Genomic DNA, 17,292 nt, shown 5'->3' on the forward strand with positions numbered 1-17,292 from the left:
TTCACTGGGTATGTCCCTCTTCTCTTGCCGCACATCTCAACAGAACTAAATCCTGATCAGATTGCGGCGATGAAAACCACGCTATAAGATCACACAGCACTCAGTACTACAGTCACAAGGTCTGCAAAATTTAGATAGTCAAAATTTATTAGCTTGTCAAGGTAGCATGTATGGAATAGCCTTTCAGAGGATATTTCCTGCTCCTTCAATGAAAAGTTAGATGGTTGTTGCTACTGCAATACAGTAGTTATCATCAGCCTTTGACACAATTTTCCAATAGGCAACTTGTTATCTTTGCTTACAAATATCATACTTAAAATGCATGTATCATGACAACAGAAAAATCACAACCGTCATGGTTGATGGGCAAAGACTTCTGTGCTGACATCTTCAGCATTTTACAGCTGTCTAAAAGTAAAAACTGACTGAAAATGTTTCTACTGAATGACAAAGGTTACAGATGAATAGCTCTAGCAGCTATAGATCTAACTGATGTTTGAAGCTGCCAATAATTAAGAGCCAGCAAGAGAGTAAAATGTTCTGAAAAGATGCTGTCTGATTTTGTTTGATAATGAAACATACTAGGACAAGTAGTCATTCTTTTCAATACTGTTTATAACACTATTTCACTCTAGTTTTATGCTTGTGACTCAAATATCTGAAAAAATGCTGAGCTAAAAGTGCCTTTCTAAGAACAGTACTATATAAAGATAACTTCAAAGATGCTAGGAGTCTTACTACCGAAGGTCATTTAGAGATCAATATGCAGAGGGACAAGGTAAACTGTTACTCAAAATCCCACAAAGACAGCAGATCAAACAAACAAACAAAGCTAATCTCAAAATTTCAACTTCTTGCTGTGTGTTTGAAACTATTCTCTTGTGTATATTTTGGATATAATACCACACACCTTTCACACTGAAAAGAGCTGCAGTTTGCTTGGAGGTCTAGATGATATACACTAAAAAAATTATAAAACTGCTGGACAATTTATTTACAACATAAACCTTTTACCATGGCCAAATCCTCTTTGTCCAACAGCAGACATAATTAAAAAATACTCTCCTTTTTTAGTAAAACACCTGTAAAAATCTGAAAACAATTTCAGGTGACAACTGGGTTTGAAATGCAATGCCTTATAATAATGCAATGCATTATACAGAGAACAGACTTTCAAATGCCTTTCAGAACAAACAATAGAGCAGATTTTCTTCAGCACCTGAAAAACTCATCTCATGGATTTGTAATAATGAATTAAGTATGTCAACTCCTTTTCAAGCAGAGCTAATAAACAGAATCCATCTTTTAGCTGGTGGATCAGAAGTCACTAATGTTATCTGCACAAATCTCTAGCTCTATGTTTAGGTGTTTTCTGAATGTTTTCAATATCACTGTAACGACCAATTATGAGAATGCAAACATTGTAAAGAGTCCAGGGTGAACGACAGCATGAACTTGCAATGATCCCTCACTGACTACCCATAAAGTTCTTTCAACTCATGGCAATCAAAGCAGACCACTCTCTGAAGAATGGCTATCTAGCCTTTAAAGAACAAACATGTTCTTACAGCGAAGCCAGCATCTTGCAAAGTATGACCTCCAGTTCATTCCTGACCTATGTTCATATGGCAACTCTGTAAAAGAGAAATCAAATACGGAAACCTGTCTTTTTCACCATTCATTAGCAACAGAGGGAATTGGATGGAATTTCCCCACAAAAACATTCACTAGAAAATTTTTTTTTGGTGATGAAATACTATGACATCAAAAGTACTTTCACCAATTATTCAGTGCCTCATATAGTTGAACATTTCTGATCAGTTTCTAAGTAAATTATCTTCAAAGTTCATAAATAATTTGTCTTCCTGTCTTGAGGCTGTAACAGTGGATCTGGCCATTCTGCTAAGGGACAAATCCAAACATCCTGGTCATATTAACCAATTTTAAAGACATGGTGACTTTTGACAGACTTCAAAAAATTTTGAAATGCATGCTTTTCAGTATGACACCTTTTGCTTTTCTGTGACCTGTCTGACACACAGTCTGATTTAACAAATACAGCAAATAACTGACAGAATTCAGCAAAAATTTGTTCCTTGTAAGATCATTCAGACAGCTTCCCATCTCTATTTTTACCTCTTCTAATTATAGTCCTTTCTTTGCTTTACATCTGTCAACTGGGACCTTGCACTGGGTTTGTGGGCAAGGCTTTGATAGCAGGGGGGTTACAGTAGGGCTTCTGTAGAAGCCACTAGAAGCTTCCCCCCTGTGGAACAGAGCTCATGCCAGCTGGCTCCAAGACAGACCCACCACTGGCCAAGGGTGAGCCCATCAGCACCGGTGGCAGGTGCCTTTTGGATAACCATAGTTAAGCAGAAGGAAGAAAAACTGTACAACTGCAGCTGAACAGAGAAGAGACAAAATGTGAGAGAAAAGCCCTGCAGACATCAAGGTCAGTGAAGAAGAGGGAAGGACATGCTCCAGGTGCTGGAGCAGAGATTCCCCTGCAGCCCATGGTGCAGCCCATGGTGAGGCAGCTGTGCCCCTGCAGTCCATGGAGGTCCACAGGGATGCAGAGATCCACCACTAGCCCATGAGGACCCCAGGCCAGAGCAGATGGGTGCCTGAAGAGGTTGTGACCCTGTGGGAAGCCAACACTTGAGCAGGCTCCTGGCAGGCCTTGTAGCCCCTGGAGAGAGGAGCCCATGCTGGGACAGGGACCCCATGGGAAACCCACGCTGGAGCATTCTGTTCCCGAAAGATGGCACCCTGCAGAAGGGATCCACGTTGGAGCAGTTGTGAAGAACTGCAGCCTGTGGGAAGGACTCAGTTGGGAGAAGTTCATGGAGGACTGTCTCCCATGGGGAAGGGACACCATTCTGGAGCAGGAGAAGAGTGTCAGGAGTCCTTCCACTGAGGAGGAAGGAGCAGCAGAGTCAACATAACATGTGATGAACTGACCACAACCACATTACCTGTCCCCCCCTGGTGCTGTTCAGGGTAGAGAACTCAGGGAGTGAAGTTATGCCCAGGAAGAATGAAGGAGCGGGGAGATGGTTTTAGTTTTCTCCTTATCCTACTCTGATTTGATTGGCAAGGAACTGAATTAATTTTCCCCAAGTTCAGTCCTATTTTGCCCATGACAAAATTGCTGAGTGATCTCTCAGGAGCCTTTTATTATTTTTCTTGCCCCTCTCCATGCTGAGGCTGGAAGTGCTAGAGAAGCTTGGTGGGCAGCTGGTATCCAGCTAGGGTCAACCCACCACAGGTATTTATGTAAGTGTATTTCACTGGGAAAAATGCAGTGAAATATTGTATGTAGCAATGTAGTGCTAAGACATGAGTTCTGTAAGAACAAGCATGTGGCACAATCATTTTTTCAGCACCAGATTTAGCTACGGTCTGCTATCTGCTTACCTCCTACTGACTGAAATCTCCAAGGTCTAACTCTAGAAGTATAAAGATTGGAGCAGGAACCAAAACTAAGTACATGCTGTTCAGGAAGGAGATGGAAAGGTATTTGAGGATGCAAAGTATTTGAGGATCTCTAGGCAAATTGCCCCCACAAAGTGGTACTACCACAAACACTAGATCAGTTCAGCTGAGGCTTTGCCTATCTGTGCCTTGAAAACCTCCAAGCAGAAAGGTTCAACCTCTCTGGGTAATTTATTTCACATCAGCATTACCCTTCCTGTAAACAGCTTGTCCCCAATGTCCACTCTGAAGCTCTGAAGTCAAAAATTTTGGCAAATTTATATAATTTGCCACTAGCAAAGAACCCCTTGTCTCCACTCTAACTGTCCTTCCAACACTCTTTTAGATTGTCCCTTGGTTCCTTGTCACCACACAGAACAAATCCAGCTCCTTTACCATTGTCTTATAGAGTACATGCTCTAGACTTCAGACTGTCTTGGTAAATTTCACTGGACTTCAACCATCCTCTCCACATCCACCCTGAACTAGAGAACCCAGAGCGGGAGACAGAATTCTGAATATAGCCCTAGAGGTAGAAAAGCAATACGCTAACTTTCCTCATTATGCTAACAATGCGTCTTCCAACAAAATCCATTCTGCCTTATTTATACTTGGAACATACTCAGCTTCACATTCATCATAATCCCTGGTGTGCCACTGTGCCCTCAGCCAGCATGAGCGCTTCTCCAGTTGGACTTCATGAGCTTCAACAAATAGACCGCTCTTTCATTCCATACCTCCTCATCTTCCAAATGAGAAATCTGCAGGATGCAGGGCCAAAAGCCTTACTTAGTCAAGGTAAATTGCATGCACTACTCTCCACACAAACCACTTTGCAGTCACTTCATTACAGAAGGCAAACAGGTTGTCAAGTATGGTTTGCCTGTTGTAAACTCACACTGATTGTTCTATATTACCTTCTTGTCCTTTACATGTTTGGAAGTATGCAAGCTTCACGATCTTCCAAGGGACTGGATGAATAAAGTCAGTCAATATATGCCCAAGTCTTCTCGCCCTTCTTGGAGGAGTATAACATTAGTCTCTTTACAGCCATCTGTGACCTCTCATGATTAGGCTACACTTCTCTAAGCACTCTCTAGTCTGTTGTCTCCCATCGTTGGCTCCCTCATTCTTTCTCCCAACCATACTTGTATGCCCAGAAGTCTGTGAGAATACTTTGCTCCAACACAAAAAAAAAAAGAGTTGAGTACTTCAGCTTTCCATATTTTCCATCCCTAGGCCATTCTCCCTAGCAGTCGTATTTTCCTTGAACTTCCTTTGCATTAGCATACCTACAGCCTTTTAAAACCCTTGTGTCTCCCTCTAGTCCTCAGCTCCAGATGGGCTTTAGTCCTCCTTGTCCCGATGCTTTCAAGAACCAAAGCAATAATTATGTTCTTTTCCACTTCTCATATGCCTACCTTGTTAGTTTTAGACACTGAGATGCTCCTTGTTATGATGCTCGTGTTTGGCATGATGTTTGTGAGCACTACGTTGCTAAGAAGCTCCAAGCATGGAGTACTACTCATCCTCTTTCTCCTGCCTACCTTTCAAGAACATCCTAAAGCTAGGTGCACTGCCTTGCCAGGACTTCATGACTCCAGTCACACCAGAGCCCTGTGACTCAAAATAAGACATAACTAAGACTAATCAGCATCTGCAGATTTGTGTTATTCATGTAATCATTGAATTCACCTATTCAGCTTGCCTTGCTGTTGCACAGGAAACTAAAAACTAAGCTCTAGGAGTATAAAGTATCTTCTGATCAAAGTCTGACAAATTACACTCCAGGAAAGATGCATTCACCTACAGCCACTGCTCTGAGAACATCCTACTTCCCAGTACTCACTCTCTTACCATGTGCTCAGATCTTGATGCCCACCTAATACTTCACTGGTCAACCAGGGTTTATTATTCCATTCAGGGATTATTATTCCATTTGCACTTCTCATCGAGGTAAACTAGACTTCATTCTAATTAAACTTTATAGAGGTAAAAACATCACAGAAATGCTGACAAGTCTTAACCAGGCATGCAAAAAAATAATATCAGTGAACTTGACAGGTCTTCTAAATAAAATATGCCAAGAATAGAACATGAACAATTTTAAAAATTAAATCAGAAGAACACAATATTAACCAGCATGGGTTAGCTTTGGTATTATTCACAGAATTATGCTGCACAGGTGTCTGGGAAGTATGAATTTCATAAACTCTATGCATTTCCTATGTTAGTAAATATCTTGAGTAGTTATAATGACCCTTACTACGACTTCTGTAGATATGTGATGTTAGAATATTAGGTGATGGGAAACAAAAAATTTAATAACTTTGGGCACTTTAACAGCATGAATGAGCAAAGAAAATGGACTGTTGAGATTGCCATTTATTATGAACCTAATGATCTTTATGACCTTTCCCCTTAAACAGCTGCTCATGTAAATCATGTAAATGTAAGCTGACTGTGACTTTAATTAATGAATCACATTCCCTTGTCCACCCACAATTTTTCTCATCAAAAATTTTAAAGCCTTGGCCAACAGTCCAACAAGAATGAAGAGAGCAATATACTTGCATACACCAAGTCTAATCCTATCACATGCTGATGAGTGCCTTACTGATCAGTGCTTAGCTTACCTTCTACCAGTAGTAACTGTTTGCTTTGCAAAACTGCTTACAAGACAATTCTACTTTTTGTAAGTATTTTCCACAAATCATGAAGATCAGTGTCAATCTACTGTGAAAGTGAAGTAACCCATTTTTGAACATATGAGACTATTTTTCTCCCATGTCACAAACAGAAGGGCATTTGGTGACCTTCAATTAGTCTAAATAGTCCATTGACTATATTTGTTATCTACCATCAGAATGGTTGGAAAGTCCTGGACAAGAGAAGCACAGAAAAGTATAAAAACCCTGTAACTACAAGGCCCCTTCTCAGTTGCTGTTCTAAATGTAAAATAAGAAATTTCTCATCTGCATGGGGCAGGGGGAGAAGAAGAAACTGTCTCAATCCCTTTGCTGGGCCAAATCCCATTGTGTTATGAAGTGCAGCATAAGCTTTATTTCAGAATGATTTACTTAGAGTACTTGTCCCTGTGAAGAATAAAGAGCTGTACTTTCTTACTTCAGCTGGTTAGGAAATGTCTTGGTATCTCCCCTCACTTGTCTTCTTTCCCTATTTACATAATGCTTTTCTGAGCTTTTCCTCATGTTTTCTGACTTCTTGCTACCGCACTCCTTTCTAAGCTGAGGTGACTATAACAGCACATAGTTCATAAGTACACTGAGCCCCCCTGAATTTACATCTCCCAGAGAAAACTTAAAAAGCAAATAAAAAAACAACCCCACACCACAAAAACCCCACAACGAGAAACCAACCAGGCATCATGTGAGTCCATGCTAGTTCTAGCACAGCTTAAAAGACAGTCTACATATCACAATTCTAGTTCAGAAAGAACTCAAGTTTCCTAGATCCCACTCCTATTCACAGAATAAACGCGAGCAAAGAATAAAACTAAAGTATTCTGGATACATTGTCAAAAGACAAAGAAGTTGGTGGGGGGCAGGGGGAAGTGTGACAGAGGAAATGAAAAAATAAATCAGTAAATGTTATAAATAAGGATGTTAGCAACAGTCCAGCTCCCAGTTATGGTAGCTGTTGTGTGTCAAAGGATTTTTTTATCCATTTATTTTACAGATGGCACTCACATCAAAGAGTAAGCAAATGAAAACAGTGAATAGCTGGGAAATGTACAGTCTCCTTCATTCCTTACTACACAATAAGCAAACACTGAGTTGAGTATCTGGTTCAGCTCAAAGTGCAGGCAAGCAGACAGGGGAGAAAGGGAGTAATTTCTCAACCACCTGCATCGCTGTATTTATACAGCAAGGGACAAGCACTGACAACTTTAATTCTAGCTTTTCTTAGCTCACAAGTAATTAGCTTGAACCCTTACTGATGTTCTTTTATTAAAAGGTTTCTTGTGAGAAGATAAACGTGTGCAAGGAGTAATTAGAGACTTTCTTTCAGCTCTCCCAGCAATGGAGGAATGGTGCAACTGGAAAAATAAACATTTATTCAGCAGTACTAGAATGCCCAGCCCAGCAAAATATTACCAGTATATATTTATTTGAAGGAATGTCAGAAAAATGAGACCTTACAGAAAGAAGATAAGAAAACAAAACAAACAAAAAGCCAGATACAAAACTTTTCCCTAAAAATACTAAGCACATTTCCCAAGGCTGTGCTCCTAGATGATGCTATTACCTTTCTTCTTGCTGTTCCCCATTGCTTCTGCTCTTAGTTGCCACACAGCAGAAACAGAAGCAGTAGCAGCTTGAATTTAACTCCTTCAGAAGAAACAGGAAAAGGGGATAAGGAAACAGCATGAGATAAGAACCTTAGAAATCCATAACAAGTTTCATAGAAGACCAGAGGAAACAAAAAAACCAAGAGTGAAAGGAAACATTAGGCCTTAAGGAAAAGAAATGTTGCGGGAGACAACACAGAAAAACCCAGGTCCTAATGGAGTCCAGACAGAAGTGGTGTTTCATTTGGGGGGAATTATGGGCTTGCCAGATTCCCCATACAGTCTGTTAAATACCACGTGTTATTACTAATTTGGCATTTCCTATTAATGAACTCCTTGGTTTAACAATGCAGTCGATAGTGTGAAAGCACAGAAAACTTATTATCATCTCTGCTCACTGTGGTAAAACAAGGGCTACTGCATTACTCCTGATCTAGTATATTTGGCAAAGGAGGACTGACAAAACACTAAATCCTTAAAACTCTCTGGAAAAAAATATATTTGAGAGAGTCATTAAGAGCTTTTTCGTTCTCTTTTAATGCTCACATAAGATTCAGCCACTGGAATCTTGGTGACTGCATGATCCCAGAGCACTCTGAAAAAAAACAGCCTTTAGAAGAATTTTAAAATGCTGGCAACTTCAGCATTATCAGTCAGAATGCAGATAATGGTTTCTGATTGCACAGATCAATTTTCATCACTAGTAGCAATTACAGGTGCTGAGAGTAGCTATAGCAGACTATGCACAATACTGTAAGCAACACATCCCAAGAATAAAAACAGGGGGGCATGCTGAGAAAACAGAACTGCTTAATTTAATACTAAATACTGTTACTTGCTGCATAGGGATGTCAGCCATCAAAACACATCTGAAAGATTACCCCTGCTCATCAGTCAATTAACTCATCCTTAAGAAGGTAAGACCTGAGATATGGAGCAAAATAGAGTTCCTGCATCTGAAGCCTATAACCTAAGAAAGTTTCAAACACGTAAGGAAAGCTGTGAAGTGACTCAGAATAATACCAGAACAAATCAAGCTGCAAAATAAACAGTTTGAACAGTCAGATACAGCTTACTTGTGCAATGGAATTATCTGTATAATATTTATACAAAGCTGAGGCACGTGATTACACCTGCTTTTCACAACAGATCAGAAAAAGATCTACAAATCCATCAAGAATTTCCACTTCCTAAATAAAAGCTTTGTGTGCAAGCTGCTGCAAGCCTTAGATCATTATATCTGGATTGTTTGGGATTTCCCACTTCTTCAGGATTATGGGCAGAGGCAGAAAAGAGGGTGAAGATCTCCAGAAGGGAATTCTTCTGTACAGTGTTGATTATGGCATCAAAAGACTATGGTGAGGCAAAAAGAAAAATAACACCACACTTAAAAAAACAGCTTGTTGCTCTGAACATGTATGGAACATAGCAATAAGCTTGCAGTAAGAGCTTTAAATTTTGTCATTTAGAGGGAGGAGAAATTTCAAATACTGATTATTAAATAGACACTACTGACTAGTACCATAGCACAGATAACAAGTGAAGTATCATTACAATTAACTTTATATAGTGGCCTGTTTGCTAAGATGAAAACGCCTAAAGAAAGGTTTATAACACTTTAGGACAGCCTTTTTATTTTTTTTTCTTTTATTCATACTGGTGCAAGTGCTGCTTCAACAGTGGCTGTTGCCTCTTATTTCTTGGCCAGATTCAGGCAGGAGCAAAGCAACCATTCGTGTTTTGCTCACACAGGGACTGTTGAGGGGTTGTTAAATCAGTGAAGAAACTGAACAAGAAATGTTGGAAGTCAAGAAGAAATGATGCTGCTAATTTACATATACATTTCAAACCAAACTGTAGTGGCTAGTTATGTTTAAACTGTACACTTGCCATATTTACAGGAGACCATATTCAAAAATTAAATGCTTACATATTGATGGACAGTGATCACAAAGCTAAGTCCCAGTGCTCTCTTCTCCCCTATTTAAGTTTACAGAACATGGTGATACACAGTTAGAATGAAAACATTCCATCAATGCTGAAATGGAAATCTGAAGCTCAGCTGGAAAGGTCTCTGCCCTTGAATATATGTGCTTGTACTTTGCAATACACAGAGAGTTCTTGTCTGGTTTCTTGCATACCTATTGCTTTTCTAGATACATGTAGTGAATCAGAATATGTTGCCTGAATAGATGAAGTGTGTATTTAAATAGAATAACCTTATCAACTGGGGCTTAATCATTAGCCTCAGAAAGGCACCTCTGCAAGACTAATGGAGGACTTGAATTGCTTTCCCTGTGCTCTACTACACTGTCATATGCAGAGAGGAACCTGACGGTGGGATCCTGCTCCTAATATCCACAGAGACAGGTGAAGAGGAAAAATGAAGCAGAGTAATACAGACCTCTCTTGTTCAAAGGAGAGACAGAGTTGAAGCAGTAACTGAAGTAGCCCCTCAGTTATTTGCTGAGCCCCATTCGAGAGCACAGGGGTAATGGTGCCAAAGCACTCCTCAATTCTACAACTATAAAGGGTTATTTGTAACAATATGATACAAAAAAAAGATTACCAAACCCACAAAATTCAAGCGGAAGAAACCACATAATTCAAGTGAAATGCATACTTATCTCAATTTGCAATCTTGAAATTTTCATAGCCTAAGCTATTAATAAAAAAAAACAACTGGGGACATTTTTTCCCCCCTCAAAATGTCAAAATATTATTAATTCTGAAATAAACAAAATTGTGTGGTCTTTAACATGCTCAAAGCTCTGGAGCTCAGCAGTTGAAACCTAAGATGGCTCCAAAGCTTCAGTTCCAATGGTATCAAACTTACAAGGACATTCTAGAAACAATAAGTTTCCTAAAGTTTCCTAAAAGTTTCCTAAGCAGTGTAGTCTTCCGGAGTCCTATTGGAGAAATTTCATCAATGTTGCCCTAGAAATTTAAGAAAATCATTTGCAATCAAGTAAGACAATAACCTTTGTGCTCCCTGCCATACCAAAAATACTGTTATTCTGTTCTTACAAATCCTTATTATGTTTTGCATTAAAAGCTCCCCTAGAACTGCAACCCACCAAAATAAGAAAAAAAACCCAAAAGTTTGAAGAAAAAAGAAATTTCCTCTCTTTACCACAAACATGAAACCAAACACAAAACAAAGCACAGGATATAGGTATATCAGAAACTGTAATGAAGGTGCACTTGTATTGATCCACTGTGCATCCACCTCATCCCAGCAGACTGTCAGGGAAAAAGAGTATGTGCAAGGTCCACGGCCCACTACTATGCTTCTGAAAGGCCTATGGAGAAATCACTTCAGTGATGGTAAAACAGCAGTTTTTGGTGTGTTGAGCAGCAAACTGTCATCACATACCATGTATGATTAAAATTAACCATTGTGAATATTACACTCAAAAAATTCAATTGCTATAGCAGTGGCCAATTAGTTTAAATGGTCAATCTGATAAATGTATTAAAATCCTCAGTGTGCGGGTGACTGCAATGAAAAGGTTCGTAAAAGCATGAATAACTGGCAAATCAATCCATCAGAATACTTCTTTGCTACTTGTTTGGAGTCACGACACAGAAATACTGGTTTAATCGTATAAATTCTTAATTGCAGAAAAGGTAGGACTTATAACAGCTTTACATAAAGCAATTTAATTGTTATATTAACTGGAATCATCAACATCATATTTTCAAAAAGTAAAACACAAGTAACATTTCCATACAGGTGCATAATACCCATTTTCAAATATTAACTTAAATATTGTAGAATATATTGATTCAAAGTACGAGTAGTTCAGAATCAGCAATTCATTTTCCACTCATTTAACAACTTGACCTTGAAATCATGATTCTACCTGGAGAAACCTGTTTAAAATTACTAAATTAATAGGTTAAAATGTTGATATCCCAAATTACTCTGTTTATTCACAGAGCTTTTCAAGGAAATTTACAAACACAAACTTGCACTGAATAAATAAAGCTACTCACAGCTTTTGGATATGCATACAGGACGCAACAGTTAACAGACTAGAACTACTTCTAAACCAAGGTTAGTGAAATTATTTTAAGCAAGAATTTGACTTATTTAAAGAGATCAAATTTGCGTGGTAATTTCAGCTGTAAGTTTCCCACACTAGAGATACTGGAAGATTTTGCAGGTGAACAGAAGTATCATTGCCTCATTTTTTGCTGTTCATTGTGGATTTCAGAATCAACAATAATCACTAATGAAGAACAATTTTTAGGCCTTTCCAATTATCAAACAGCAGTGACAAGATGTAGCCTGACCTGAGGCTGTATCAGGACAACACGATCCTCTCCTCAGGTCTTCTATGAAAAACAGAAACACCAGAATCTCTACATCCTCCAGACCATCAGAAGTATCTAGCCCCAAAACCCCGCTCCAGCTCCAGAAATCATAGAGAGCTAAAGCAATGGCTCCTCAACACCATCCATGGGAGGGTTATGAGAGTGATCCAGAACCAATGCACCTTCACCATTAACCATCAGTATTCAGGGCATCCCATGAGACTTTCCCCAAGAACATTTCATGAACCCTGATCAAGGGGATTTGGGAACCTGTATTTACAGGAGGTGCAGACCAAATTCCTCCTTCACTCCTATAAATCTCTTTTCCACACTGAAATTACTGTTCACACCCACACTGAATCTAGCATCTCCAGCCTAAACACCAGGTCGTGGGCTAGATCTCAAGAAAAAGGAAATTCAAGGCAGAAGCAGAGCTGTCAGGTAATACAAATCCAGTAACTACAGGAATGATACACAGTGGATGCAGAGTTTTCATCATATATTAAAGTGTGTATTTCTCCCAGTGGATTATTAGCCACAGCTACCAAGGTATCCGACTGTCCCTTTCTTCTTCAGATTTTCCCACACAGTGCAAAGATTTCTTGAGTTACATTTGGCATGGGTATCTCAAATCCATTGGAGGATGCGAGAGATTAAAATAAAATGGTGGTTTTAATGGTGGTTACAATCTCAACAGAGAACTGGCATAAAGTGCAGAAAATAGAACGCTATAGTGATGTGATAAAAGCAGATATCAATGCCTGAATCTGCCATATCATTATGCCTCCTGCTCACCCATGTGTATTTTGTAGACATGGTCACATAAATCCTTTCATAACAGTAGAAAGGTTCCTAACTTCATCATGACTCCAAAAATCTTAAATTATGTATATATAAAGTATATATTTTGTAAAATCTCATGCACAAGTACTAATTCCTGTGGGAATAGAAAAATAAATCAGGGAGAGAACAGAAGAGAAAGGGAGGACATGAGAGAAGCTAAAGCATATTTATTATCCTGCTGTTGCTGTTGATCTTTTAATGCTCTACAATTATTCAGCATTTCCCATGAAAAAGTGCCCCTGACAACTGAGCACTTGGATTTCTTCCAGAAGTCAGTTTTTCAGATTGATAAAAATCCCCATCCTCAACTTTGTCCAATGAAAACAGAAAAAAACCCTCTCAGTAAGGCGTATGTGTTCAAGCTGGATTTCCCTAAGTTTTCAGCAGGTTACATTTTTCTTATGGACCCTGGATAAACGGCCTCTGCTCTGCTAGTCAGCCCCTTTTCAGGTTTTTCTGTTTTGCTTTGGAGACCAGTGTGGTATAACTGCTACAGGATTGCCAATGACTGAATCAATGCACCAAACTGAGCAAGTTTTACCTCCAGGCACTGTTTACAGATGGCATACAAAATATTTCTAGCAGATACCAATGCCTTCTTTTAGAGGCTAGTTATCATTTCTTGCATGATGCTGGGAGTTGATAGTTGAGGATTACAAAGCACATCAGTGCTGGGGCAGGGAACAGCATCTTCTCCTGACTCCTACTCTGCTTCCCTACCTTGAACACTGTTTAGCTGCTCCTGGAAAATTCCTTTCCTACAGAAACATCTTTAAAAGAAACCAAAACCTTCCTTACTTCATACTTCTTAACATATCAGTAGTGCTCTAGGGCATCAGGATAGCAAAACACTAAACTCACCAAAGGAGAAATTCAGCTTCATTCCAGTCACAATTGCTTGCAGGGTAAAGACCTTTAAATGCTGGTTGAAACCTAGAAGTCTTTTATGTAGACTAAGAAACTAGTACGTCACAGATTCTAGAAGAAGAAATGCAAAGTCAGGAGCGCAGCATTGCACGATGCAGGGATGTCCTGCCTGGGGCCAGGGGCTGGTTTCACTGAGTACCACCCAGCTCCTTCCTCAGAGCAGCTGTCCACATTGCTGCTGCTTCTGCTCAATGCTTTATTTCTTGGTCAAAAGACAACACAGTTGCCTAATTTTCTCTAGACTACCTTCCAGTAAACAGCATCAAAATTTTTTGAGGGCCTGAGGACTGAAATTTATTACTACTGAGTGAAGACAAAATATGTTCTTATTCATCTTAAAATACCTGCAATTGTAAATATCTCATCAAATTCTCCTAAAATGGGAGACAATTAAATATCTTATAATAAAAAATCCCAACCCCCTTATATTTCCAGTTTTCTTCAATAGGAATACTAAGAAAAAACTTCTTTTATTTGTTTTCACAGCCTTTTGCACTAAAATGTAATTAATGGTCATAAATTCCAAGAAATACTTTCTCCAAAGCATCCTTTAAGAGCCTTCACTTCTTACCCAGTTTATTTATTTCACAGAGATTTATCCAAGGTGGAGTCAATAACACTGCAGCTACCTACTCATCTAATCTCCAGCTCAAGCACATTCAGCAGAGCATGCCAGAATTTGGTTATTCAATTCCAGTTGCAGCAAGCCTGCCCCGTCCCAGTGCAAAGGCTGAGCAAAACCTTCTCCGCAATTACTCCTGCAGCACCAGAAGAAAACGCAGAAGGTCCCTTTCCCCTATGATTTTTTCTTTTTCGTTGGTACACAGCTCATAAATTAAAGAATTACAGGAAGAGGAAATGAAAAATGTCAAGAAGTCAACATTCCTGGCACAGGAAATACATGAACGTGTACAGCACAGAGACATCCTTAAACTAAAAGTATCACAATCCAAGAATCTAAGATTAAATTAAGACTAAGATTAAATCCCACAAATGTATGGTTTAAATTGTGAAAATAAACAAACTGTAAAACATAAAATTTAGTTTCAAATAATTTCCTTTTCATTTTGGAAAAAAACTCAGCATACACTCAGAATAACATACCAAGCCTGTCCAGTCAGCAACAGGGCACAACCAGTCAACAACAGGACAACAAGGACTATACTAAAGCAGAGATGCAAAAGTTGTAACTAAAGAATTATTATTTAATATTAAGAATGGAAAAATAAATTGCTGGTTTGGTCATGTCAGATCCAGTGGCCTGTGTATTAGTGAAAGATAGTAAGTAATACTTTGTAACCCCAAAGAGTTTGTAACCAGAGACAGACAATTAATAAAATGAACAAGGGGAATAAAACAGATAGATGTGGAACAACAAATTATGACCACAGCTGCTTTGAAATGACGGGCTGCACAAAATTGTTGATCCAGCCTTTTTTTCCAGCTGCTAAACTGTATTAATATCGTTAAAAATACCTTTTCTGCTTTTTTTGGTTCTCCTTATTGCCAAAGGAGTCGAGTGTAGCAGAGTAAATGGGTCACAAGCCATATTATGAAAGGACTAGTGAAAATCTTAACAATTTTGAACTCCTGATTTCGGGAGCATATATTTTCTAAGCTAGTTTCAGCTCCAATAGTTTGTTCCTGTGTTTTACTGTTTCCTTCTTTTTTTTTCTTCCCTGATTATCTCATAGGAGTTGCTTGACTCATATCACACACAGACTATAGAGAGTTTCAGCTACTATAGCTTCATCTCTAAGATTCTGTGAAGCAGGGAGTGTTCTTAATTAATTCCTCAGACACCCAGTAGACAGAAACTAGCACCTTTATCTACTGTCTACTGCTCCCTTCCACTTCCAGGCGTGAAAGGCCCCGGGTCCAAGCTGGCAGCTTTTCCCAGCAGAAGCATTTCCCTGAAATGAGCCCCACTGAAAATGACAGGACTCGGCAGCACACAATTCTGGCAAAAATAGCCTCTAAACAAGAGAAAAACCCAACAGTTTTTAATCAAGGAGATGTGTCAGGTCCTGAGGCTTGCACCTTCTTGCAGAGAGTGAGCTAAACACTTCAACACTAAAATGAAGTCAAAGCAATAGCAGGTTTGCACAGCTGGTACCCTCACAGAAAGCATATGTCAATCTCACAGTAGACCAGACTTGTAAATCAGCTTTTCAAGTGCAAGTATTGCACAGAAGAGATGCAAAGGTGCATAAAATTGTGGGTTTATCTTATGTACCTTTGGGGCTGAGGTTCCACATTTAACTCATACTGTACCCATGGACACAATGCCCCACAAAGACAGACCATTCCTTAATAGGGATCAACTTCATTCATCTTCTGATAAGACAGAGAGATTAATTTGCTTGGCCAAGAAAAGGACAGGAGATGTACATCAGCAGCAGATCCTTCTGAAAAGAAATGCGTTTCTTTTTCCAGCTCTTGAATAACATGACATTGGGGATTTTTTATTCCTCAAAAAGAGGAAAAATTAACAAGCAGCATTTACAAATGTGACACAGTCTGATTTGATCAATGTTTTGTCCCTTTATTAAGATGTTTGTTAATTATTCATTCCATAATTTTCCCAAAATGCTTGCTCAATGCATTAAAAGTATGTATCTCTATACATTCAATTACAGGTAGAAAATTTCTGTTGCTTGACTGGGGAGTCATGATGCCAACAGCACTCATAGCTTGCCATCTTTGAAGACAGAATCATACTTCAAACTTAGTATAACTAGGCGTTTCATCTTAAACTGTAATTACTTCTGCCTCAGAGCTACACAATGAAGCATCCCAGAGCACAGCCAGCATGTAAAAAATCGGACAAAGAACATTATCGATTTTCTCAAGGGAGCAAGATATTTGCTAACTGCCAAGAAACAAACTGTAAGTATTCATGCGTAGTAAAAGGAGATGCATGTGAGAAATTACACGTCACTCTGTCCACATTCCAGAAAATCACTGCAGCTGAATGAAATCTCAGTTATTGCAAATCAAACAATATGAAATACTAGAACAGCCTTTAGTAATTTAGCAACACACGTATGAAGAAAAGGATAGAAAAGGTTTTATTTGTGTAACAAAAGGAAGGAACAAACTTCAATGTAAATATTTGCTGTTTAAATATAAGGTTCAGCAGAAAAAGGTTTAAGAAAGATTTGACACCACAAAAAAAATAATGTCGCTGCCTGCAATTTATAAACATGACCCAAATATTCTGAGAAAATAATGGCATCAGCACTACCGTTGAAATTGCAACTCACCTGATACAAGAATAAAGAGGCTAAAATTCCAAAAAGTTTCCATACAAAACACACACATCTATGCTTTCTTAGTATCCCTCCACAGCAAGTTATTACAACCACATCAGAGCAAGGGGGTAAAAAAGACAAGCAATGACTTTAAAAGAGTCA

General features: G+C 38.9%; 1 protein-coding gene across 1 annotated transcript in view; it reads right to left on the reverse strand.

The window, feature by feature from the left end:
• The window catches only part of DDX10 (DEAD-box helicase 10), a 159,927-nt gene that overhangs the window by 33,224 nt on the left and 109,411 nt on the right, over window positions 1–17,292 (reverse strand). The gene's annotated exons all lie outside the window — the stretch shown is intronic.

Source organism: Chiroxiphia lanceolata, chromosome 2, assembly GCF_009829145.1.
Source record: "Chiroxiphia lanceolata isolate bChiLan1 chromosome 2, bChiLan1.pri, whole genome shotgun sequence".
Lineage (NCBI taxonomy): Eukaryota > Metazoa > Chordata > Aves > Passeriformes > Pipridae > Chiroxiphia > Chiroxiphia lanceolata.